The sequence below is a fragment of the Mastomys coucha genome, unplaced genomic scaffold (genome assembly GCF_008632895.1).
Source record: "Mastomys coucha isolate ucsf_1 unplaced genomic scaffold, UCSF_Mcou_1 pScaffold22, whole genome shotgun sequence".
NCBI lineage: Eukaryota > Metazoa > Chordata > Mammalia > Rodentia > Muridae > Mastomys > Mastomys coucha.
In genome coordinates, this window is record NW_022196905.1 from 106,695,471 (window position 1) to 106,705,278 (window position 9,808).

Consider the following 9,808-nt stretch of genomic DNA (forward strand, 5'->3'; position numbering starts at 1 on the left):
CCCCCCCCCCCCCGTCCCCAGCTCCATGAGGCAGAAGGTACACGCCTGAAGCTGCCACATTACCACCACCTCCCAGGGCCCAGTTTGGCTCCAAGAAAACATAGTAAAAGTTAACTATAAAATTGTAGAAACGTGCGGTACTACATTTCTGCTGGTCCAAGAGGCTCACATTCTTTATGTTCTTCAAGTTCCTCTGTGGGGTAGGATGCTTTGGGCCTGGAACTGGCTGTCCGTGGGGCAGAGGCAGGATTCCAACCCACGTCAGCCCACACCCAAAGCTGTTACTCAACCAAAATGCACACAGCCTCTCTGCCCACCTCCCTATGGCCAGAGGGACCCAGATGTGTAGAGGACACAGCTGCAGTCAGCCTGTAAGGACTCCCATAAGTCCCCAGAGGCGACTTGGTGAGTCGCCCATGGTGGCCCTGTGGTCAGTAAGCAGCAATTGGTCCTATCCACAGCCCAGGGCACCTTGAGAAGACTCCATCCACAAGGTAAGGGCACTGGGGCCTCGGGTGTGAGGAGGAAGACATCTGAGGATGCTCCCTGGAAACCCAAGGCTTACCTGGGGGAGAAAAAGAAACAGTTTCAAACAAAGAAATGGGAGAGAAACAGAGACACCATCGTCCTAGACAGTAAGGTAGATTGTATTGTAAAGTAGATTGTATTGTTGCCAGGGCAATGGCAGAAGAATTGGGGGGGGGGGAGTGAAGAGAGGGAGAAATCACTGGCCCTACCTGGAAGGCTGTGGGTTGCTGTTCTATAGTATAGTGGGTGAATCACTCCCTGTGTATGTACCAAAACACAGACTGCTCTCAAAAGGACTCAAGAAGCAGCTATCAATTACCCTCCCAGGACCAACGCCCCTCTCCTTATCCATTCTGCATTGAGAGCTCTGTTGAATGATCACATGGCCATCTCAGGAGGACAGGTTTAGACTTGTCTAAAACAGGCTGGGAGGGCAGCAAGATGGCTCAGTGGGTAAAGGTGATTGCCACCAAGTCTGACAACCTGAGTTTGATCCCCAGAATCCACGTGGTAGGAGGAGAGAAGTGAGTCACAAAAGCTGTCCTCTGACCTCCATGCATGCATGTATACATGTACGTCTGCTTGCTTGCTTGCACACACACACACACACACACACACACACACACACACACACTGAAAGAAGGAAAGGGAGGGGAGCTAGAGAGATGTTTCTGTCAGTGAAGTGTTTCCAAGCAAGCATGAGGACCTGAGGTAATTCCCTAGGACCCATTTGAAAACAAAACAAGCAAAAAACAAGGGTATGCGGGCTCGAGAGAGAGGACTCGGTGGCTAAGCATGGCTGCTCTTCCAGAGGACCTGAGTTTGATTCCCAGCACCCACGTGGCAGCTCACAATGATTTGGAATTCCTCTTCTGGCTTCCATGGTGCACAGAAATGCAGACAGACAAAAAAATACACACAAAAATCATATATATATGTATATATGATTTTATGTGTAATATGCATATATATATGGCATATATGTGTGCATATGTATATGTACACACATATATATGGCAGGTGCAACCACACACACCAACACACCTAAATCCCAACTGGTGAGAAGACAGGAAGACCCCTGGAATCCACTGTCCAAGCCTGTTAGCTCCAGTGAAATCCAGGTGCAGCAGATGTCTCTCCCCCCAGATATGATAGAACATTGAGGAAGACAGCTGTGTCACTCTGGGTTCTCTGATGAGACAGAGCCCATGAGATTAGTGTGTAGATATACAGATATTATGTGTGTGAATGTATGAGGCCATCTTATATTGAAATACCAACAACAGCTCAATCACCTCTGCAAGGCTAAGAACTGGAAGTTGCTTGTTCCTTGCTTGAGGCCTCCACAGTTGGAGTTCCACAGTGGCTGTCTCGCGATGGAAAAACCAACAGCCTGCTAGCTGCTCAGTCCACAAGGCTGTGTGCCTCAGCAGACAAGATGGCAGCCAAACTCTGGCGGTCCCTGGAGAGCCACTGGTCTTGTTGACAAAAACCCCATAGCTCTTATCTTAAACAGTTTACTCTGGGCCCATTTTGAATGACCGTGGCCTGGAAACACAGATTTAGGTTTCCCCAAATTCTAATGTGCAATGGGTTTCATGAAGTGTTTGTAGTTTTTACAGAACAATGTAAGTCATAACCAAGGCAAGTTTAAATACATAGGTGGGTAGATCAGAGAGGCAGGTACAGAGAGACAGGGAAGCTTTTCTCCATGCTAAGATACTATCTGAAGACGTTCTTAGCTTTGGGGCTCTCTGTTAATAGAGTCCAAATAAGTTTCTATCTATTCATCAGGGACATTCGTTCCATAACAGAGTTGGCAAGGAATAGCTGTCCAGGGACTAGAACTAGCCCAAGGTAAGGTAATTAGCCCCTGGATCTGCAACACTCCAACCTCTCCACAGTACCTTCCTTTTTGGCAGGGCTGGACAGCAACAGTGAGCCTTGTCAACCACGCAGCCAGCTGACATAAGAGAGAAAGGTGTCCTGTTAGGGTTTTTTTTTTTTTTGTTTTTTTTTTGTCAACTTAACCCAAGCTAGAGTTGTCCAGGAAGAGGAACATCGATTGAGAGAACACCTCCATCAGATAAGCCAGTAGGCAAGTCTGTGGGATATTTTCTTGACTGAAGCATTGGAGGAGGAGCCAATTCATTGTGGGTGGGGACACTCCTAGGCAGATACTCACTGTGTAGGAAAGCAGACTGAGCAAGCCTGCGATCCACTGTACATCCACTGCCTGCGATCCAGGCGTGTAAGTCAAATAAACCCTTTCCCCCAGATTGCTTTTGATTTGGTGGTTAGCCCCAAATTGCTCTGATTTGGCAATGGATACCAAAGTAGTTGGAGGCACACACCAATTTGTTAATTCCAGCATTCTGGAGACAGAGGCAGATGGATCTCTGAGTAACAGGCCAGCCTGGTCTACATAGTGAGTTCCATTTCAACCAGGACTGCATGGAGACGCTGGGCAGGAGACGGGGAAGGGGATGGCTGGGTTGCAAGAGCCACCTGTGAGGCTACATTCTCCCAGCTTCCTGCTAATTGACCCACTAAGTGACTGGCTGCTGACTCTGCCCACACCACACCCCGGAACAGGGTAGCTGTTCCAGGTCTTTCCTCTTCAGTATCAGGCTCCTATTAGAAACTGGGAATCCCCTGGTCTCTCTTTCAAGCCCCCCAGAACATCGGCTTGGTATAGGCCAGGGACCATACCTGACTTAAGCCACTCTGGACAAGTTTTGGAGGGTTGTGCCCAAGCACAGTGTGCAGGAGCAGACAAGGAGACATCAAAGGGAAGGTAGAATGCCCAGACAAAAACGCCCACTGAAAACTCTGGGATTCAGTAGTGTTTTCCAGGGCGCGGTTAGAATGTAGGGTCCTGCGTTATAAACATCTGTTTCCTAGCTCCCTTATGATAAAGAGTTGGCAAGACCTGGCTGCGGCCCTTTGCAGCTGTAAGGAGGTACCTGCATGACCTCTGTCTCCTGGTCTCTAAAGAATTAGTGGCATCCTTCCTCCATTCAACAGCAGGAAGGACTCTGGGGCAAAGCTGCCTCTAGCGTGACAGGCATGTGTTTCCTTAATCCCCTCTACTTTTCCTTGTTGCCTGCGGGGGAGGGTGGTAACCCATGTGTTCCCCACAACCCCTGTACTATGAACAGTGTCACCTGGAGATTCAGGTCCACTCAGAACCTGTGAACCTGACCTTGTTTGAAAACAGGGTCTTTGGAGACGTGACCCATTTGGGGAGAAGTCACAAATGGTCTGGAGAGGGAACTCCCTTCAGCGACAGGTGTCTATATAAAGAAGATTTTGAGACATCAGCACCTGGGAAGGTGGCATGTGAAAGAAGGCAGCAAGAAGGGTAGGCATATACCCAACAAGCCATGGAGAGCCGGGGGAGAGGGCTGGAGAGATGGCTCCAGGGTTCAGAGCACTGACTGCTCTTCCAGAGGCCCTGAGTTCAATTCCCAGCAACCACATGGTGGCTCACAACCATCTGTAATGGGATCCGATGCCCTCTTCTCAAAAAAAAAAAAAAAAAAAAAAAAAGAGCCAAGGACCAGCAGAGACTGATCCCTATATGGGCAGGACAGTCCCTATAAATACTTCCATCCTGGACATCAGGCCTCCAGCCAGCTAAATGAGGATAAATCTGGTCCCCTTTAACCCACCTACCTGGTGGCATTTTATTAGGACAGTCCTAAGACACTAACACAGTTTAATACAGTACCTGGCACATGGCACAGTTTAATACACTTCCCTGCCACCCCAGGGAAGCAATTGAGAAGGCAGGCACAAATCTCCAATCTAGGAACAGACCTGACTGGGCTTAGAAGTAGTTCTACCAGCTCTTTGACAGCCATGGCTAGTACTCAGTGGTCTCTCCCAGTCACTGACTGCCTTGCCACTTCTCATGTATACTGAGCCCCTGCTTTGGGTCAGAGGTTCAGTACTGGCTGCTGACACCATCCTCACTTGAGGATGAATTGAGGAACTGGCCTTTTTTTCTAGCCCCTATCTCCCCTGAGTTTTGATGGATGTTTCCCAAGAAGCCACCCAAGCACACCACCCAATAAAAGGAGAGAGGAAATCTCATAAGATTCCAAATGGCCTTCATATATTAAAGCCACCACCAGTAAGTACGGCAGCTCAGGGTTCTCCTCCGCACCTCCCTCGTATTCTCCAGACAAGTTCCCGTGTTAATGAATTCTAGATTCTCATTTAATAAATGTTGCGTGGGAAGCCTCGTTATCCATGGCTTCATCAATCTCCGGCTGGCACACGGACGCCCCTGTGGAAGTACCTGAGATCAATAGAGCATGGGGCTCACGTCCTCGGTCCTCCACTCTGCCACCTACAAGAATTCAGTAATTGAAAAGACCTTATAAATCAATACAGCCAAATTGAAAACTCCCAAAGAACAGCACATCATTCAGTGGGGGCGTTTGTCAGGATTTCTCTCTGCCTTCCCGGGAGTAGGAAATGCAGAAGAAGGACAAGCAGGCAGGAAGACAGCTGTTGTCCTGACCGGGGAAGGGGCTTAGGCTTGGAGTCCATTTAGCTTTGATTGCTTGTCCCCGGCCCAGTTCATTTTCTTTGTGTCTTGGCCTACAGTCAAACACTAGATTTTACCACTCCAGACAAAGGTTTGAGTTTCTTCTAGGAAGATAGAAGTGTAGCGCCCTGCCTTGGTGCTAATTAGACCCTGGAGAGGGCCTCTCTCCAGCACAAACGGAAGGCTGTAGTTCACCAATCACCAAGCAGAAAGGAAATGGCGTGGAGGCCAGGAGGAGCTCAAAGAAGAGAGGTTATGCTTGCCCAAGGAAAAGGAAGGTGTTTGAGAGCTGAAAAAAAATAATAATAAAATAAAGGAAATTCAAAACAATAAAAGGAAATCTTATTGTCGGTCAGATTAGCCAAAACTAATTCCTCGCCTTTGACAAAGCAGAGGAGGTGGAGACCTTTCAGCAAATAGGCAAGGGCTGCTCCAAGCCTGCAAGTCCAGACAAAAGCGAAAAGCTGGAAGCCTCTGTTGGTCCACGGGGGAGATAGATAATATTCCCTTAAGTTATTAAAGAGCTCTTTCAAAAAGAAACCAGGTCTCCTTGTGCCCAAGACCTACTTCTAAGTAACTAAGAAAAACTTGCCACAGCCTGTGTGAGTACATGCACATAGCAAGTGTTCAAATAAGAAAGAAAACCCTGTAAGGATGTGCGCCAAGCTGTTCAGAAGTAGACCAGGAGGACAGAACAGGCTGATAGTTTGTATTCTAGGCAAAGAAGAAAAAAAATCTAAAGGGGAGGACAGACCAGATTGATACTTTGTATTCCAGGCAAATGAGAAAACAAAAAAAAACCTAAAAGAAAAACAATAGAAATAAACAAGGAATGAGGTCTATGGAAAAGAAACACAACCACCTACCTCTGCTGCCCTTTATTTTATTTATTTATTTATTTATTTATTTATTTATTTATTTACTAATTATTATTGTATTTGTGTGTGCCCGTGGACATGTGCTATGGCTCCCATGTGGAGAGGGTGGACTTCAGAGGACAGCTTTCAAGAGTCACTTCCACCATGAGCTACAGAGATCAAACTGGGGCCACAAGGCTTATACAGCAAGTGTTTACTGATGGAGTCATCCTTCCGGCCTTGGCCACGTGGGTCCTCATCTTAACTGTTTAGAAGGCTTTCAGGCATCTGCCATGCTTGCTCTCCTCTGACCCCCTAGCTTAGCATCAGGTCCCTTAAAGGCTAGCTAGCCATGGGGCGTGCGGCCACCAGAAGTCACCCTAAATGAACAGGTCTAGACAATCTCAGGGACTTAGTCATAGACTTTGAGCTCACCCATTCTTTGTATTTCTGTAAACCTTTCTTTCTGGTTTGTTCCCCTTGACGCACAAGTCCCTTGGCAGTGGGTATTGTGCTCCTTCAGACTTTCTTGGCTACAAACGAAACCGAAGGTAGAACTTATTACAGGCGTTCAGTAAAACATCTGCTGTTCCAGCTGCCTCTATTAAAGCCGGGACTTGGCTGGGTTTCAGGAGCGGCAAGATCCAGGAACTTGCACTTTCTCAGAAAGTACTTCACCTGCTTGTGTTTTCTTTTCTTTTGTTCACACTGGAGCCTGTTGCTTGTCAAAGCTGTTGTAGCACAGAAAAGTGGGGGGAAGGGGTCGGTTACTGACATTCATAGCTCCTTCCACACTAATGACACACTTACCCTGGAAGCTCTGGAGTGAAATGAGATTTTACCCAACCTATGTGAACTCTACAGGGGTGTCCCCCCAAAACAAGCAAAACATATAGAGGTGTGGCTGAAACCCACCCCCCTCCACAACTTAACATCATCGCCCCCTTCTTCCTCCTCCTTCCTTCTTCCTTCCTCCCTCCATCCTTCTTCTTTCTTCTTCCCTCCTCCCTCCATCTTTCTTCCTTTCTTCTTCCCTCCCTCCTCCTTTCATCCTTCCCTCCTCCCTCCATCCTTCTTCTCCTCTGTCTTTAGAGACTGACTTCCTAAGGCTATCGAGACGGCTCATCAGTTAATCATGATGACAAGAGTTCAGATCCCACTAACCCCCATCAAGTTATTCACAAGTGCTCTCCAAGAGATCAAAAAGCCTCTTCTGGTCTCTGCAGACACCTATGCACACATATGCATACACACACATAAAGAAAAATTATTAGAAACAAATAAACAAACAGAAATCAGGGTTGCTTCAGGCATCCTAAACTTAGTGGTGGGAACATATATGCCTGCCAACAGCTCCCACATCCACTTAGCCTGATTCTGTCAATGCCAGCCCTCCAAAGGCCAGTCTGTATCAGTCACCTCCTGCTGCATAACAAAGAGCCCCTAGCTGAGTGGACTGTGAAATTCCACATAGTTCTCGCATACTGGGGCTCTAGGGTTCTTAGCTGGATAGTCCTGGCTCTGCTATTCCAGAAGCTGTGGGAAGGCTTGGTTAGGGCTGGAGAACCCATCCCAAGACAATTCACTCAAATGTAAGGCAAATTAGCACTGGGGTTCACAGGAGGCTAGCAGTCTCCACACACAGCTGCTGATGTGCCCTGAAGTGAGGGATGCAGATGGTGAGCATTCGCCGGGAGCCATGCTCTCTGACCAGCTGTGGAGGTGGCTTACCATCATGGTGGTCACTGAGCAAATGCAAGCAAGTAAATCACACTACATCTCTTGGGGGGGGGGGGCGGGGATAACATCAGACAATGTGTGGTCATGTTCCAGAACCATCACTGGGTGAATGGTCTTTCTTAGAAGAAATTTTCATCCTCAAGACACCAACCATGACCAGCAGTGAGGAGAGCAGTTGCTTTCCCTGTGATCCTATAGGTACAGATGAGAAAGAAGTTTCCAGAAAGGGAGGCTGCACAAGGTGGGATGGGGGGTGGAGGGGAACAGAGACACAGAAAGAGACAAGAGACAGAGAGAGAGCCAGGTGGTGGTGGCGTACGCCTTTAATCCCAGCACTTGGGAGGCAGAGGCAGGTGGATTTCTGAGTTCGAGGCCAACCTGGTCTACAGGGTGAGTTCCAGGACAGCCAGGGTTACACAGAGAAACCTTGTCTCGAAAAACCAAAAGAGAGAGAGAGAGACAGAGACAGAGACAGAGATAGAGACAGAGACAGAGAGAGACAGAGACAGAGGAGACAGAGACAGACAGAGAGAGACAGAGACACAGAGAGAGAGACAGAGACAGAGAGAGAAACTTTTCCTCCAGCAGATCCTGGCAAAGGATTCTGACTGGCTCAACTAGCTTCTAATGACCCCATGGAGAGTGTCAATCACTGTGGCCAGGGGGCGGGACTGGAGACAGAGTTCCAGATGTTTACCCGTTGACTTGACATTCTCCACTGAGTGACTTTGGACGTGAAAGGGGACACCATAACCCTTGCCCAGCTGAAGATATTTGTTATGGGGCCTTTACAGAAGTTTCCAGACCCTTCTGTGCACTGTGCAGGCAAATGTACCATTTCCGTTGCAGTTGTACTCGATTGTCCCTGTTCACTCTCTGTTGAGGGACACCATGAGGACAGAAGAACAGACCTCTGAAGGCAGAAGACACCTCTGGCTGCCTGGGCAGCCCGTGAGTTCACATCCGGACCAGGAGCAAATGGAAGGAACTTTCACAGCCTCTGGAGCACAGACAGACTCCATTACCCACCTCATAACCTCCCAGCTCAAAGATCAATTTGCGCGCAGCCTGCCTGAGGCTGGCAGGCCAGGGACTGCCGCCCGGGTCTTCTTAGGAGACAAACAGGAAGCCATCTCTAGTGGCTCCAGCCAGAAGACAGTCTTAGTTAAATGACTTTATCTCCCAGCTGAGCGATGCCAGGCTGCAAAGAGAAATGCAGGCTGTGCATGCTAAGTCAGCCCTGCCTGGATGCGTCCTTCGTGTCAGCTCAGAGCACAGGCCTGGAAGTCACGCTTCTGCGGCTCCACAGTAAAGATGGGTCTGTGTCCTTAACAGACCCCCAAAACACATGTCTGCTTTTACTCCCTCCTTACTTTTTCATTTTGTTTTATTTTTGTTGTTTGTTTATTTTATTATTGTTGTTTTGTTGTTTGGTTGGTTTTGGGTTTTCGAAACACAGGTTTTCTCTGTGTAGGGTTTCAACAACCCCGGCTGTCCTAAAACTTGCTCTGTAGGTCAGGCCAGCCTCGAACTCAGAGATCTGCCTGCCTCTGCCTCCCTAGTCCTGGGACTAAAGGAGTGTGCCACCACTGCACAGTTGTTTATTTTGTGTTTGTTCATTTGTTTTGTTGAGACAAGGTTGCCCGTGACCCAGGCTAGCCTCGAAGTCACTAGGTAGCCAAAGATCACCTTGCTCTTCTGTTCTTCCCTCCTCTTCTTCCTGACTGCTGGGATGACAGTCATTAGACACACCTGGTTTATGCAGTGAGAGGCTCAAGCCTAGGGCCTCAGGCTTGCTGGGCCAGCACTCTGCCAGCTGAGCCACATCCCCAGCCCCTGAAAGACCCCCAGAACTGGGGAGATCCTTACTCAAGTCTTAGGATGACGCGACCACCCAATGACTCACGAGAGACCAAACTTGCTGCAATCACATGAGGTTTATTGGGGATACCGGCACCGGGGTCGATCTCATGACCTTGCCAGTCAGAGGAGTTCGACCCCGGGGTCGATCTCCTGACCATGCTGGCCAGAGTTCGACGCCAAACACAAGAAGTGTGGGGTATTTAAGGGAAGCTGGGGGCGGAGAGAGAGTCACCAAGGAAACAGAACATAAAAACAGTGAAAA

The 9,808-nt window shown here is 48.5% G+C and overlaps 1 long non-coding RNA gene across 1 annotated transcript in view; it reads right to left on the reverse strand.

The window, feature by feature from the left end:
* The window catches only part of LOC116070818, a 34,169-nt gene that overhangs the window by 6,848 nt on the left and 17,513 nt on the right, over nucleotides 1-9,808 (reverse strand). The window contains exon 3 of the long non-coding RNA XR_004110570.1: nucleotides 8,858-8,862. This is a non-coding gene — a long non-coding RNA (uncharacterized LOC116070818). The remainder of the gene's footprint in view (nucleotides 1-8,857; nucleotides 8,863-9,808) is intronic.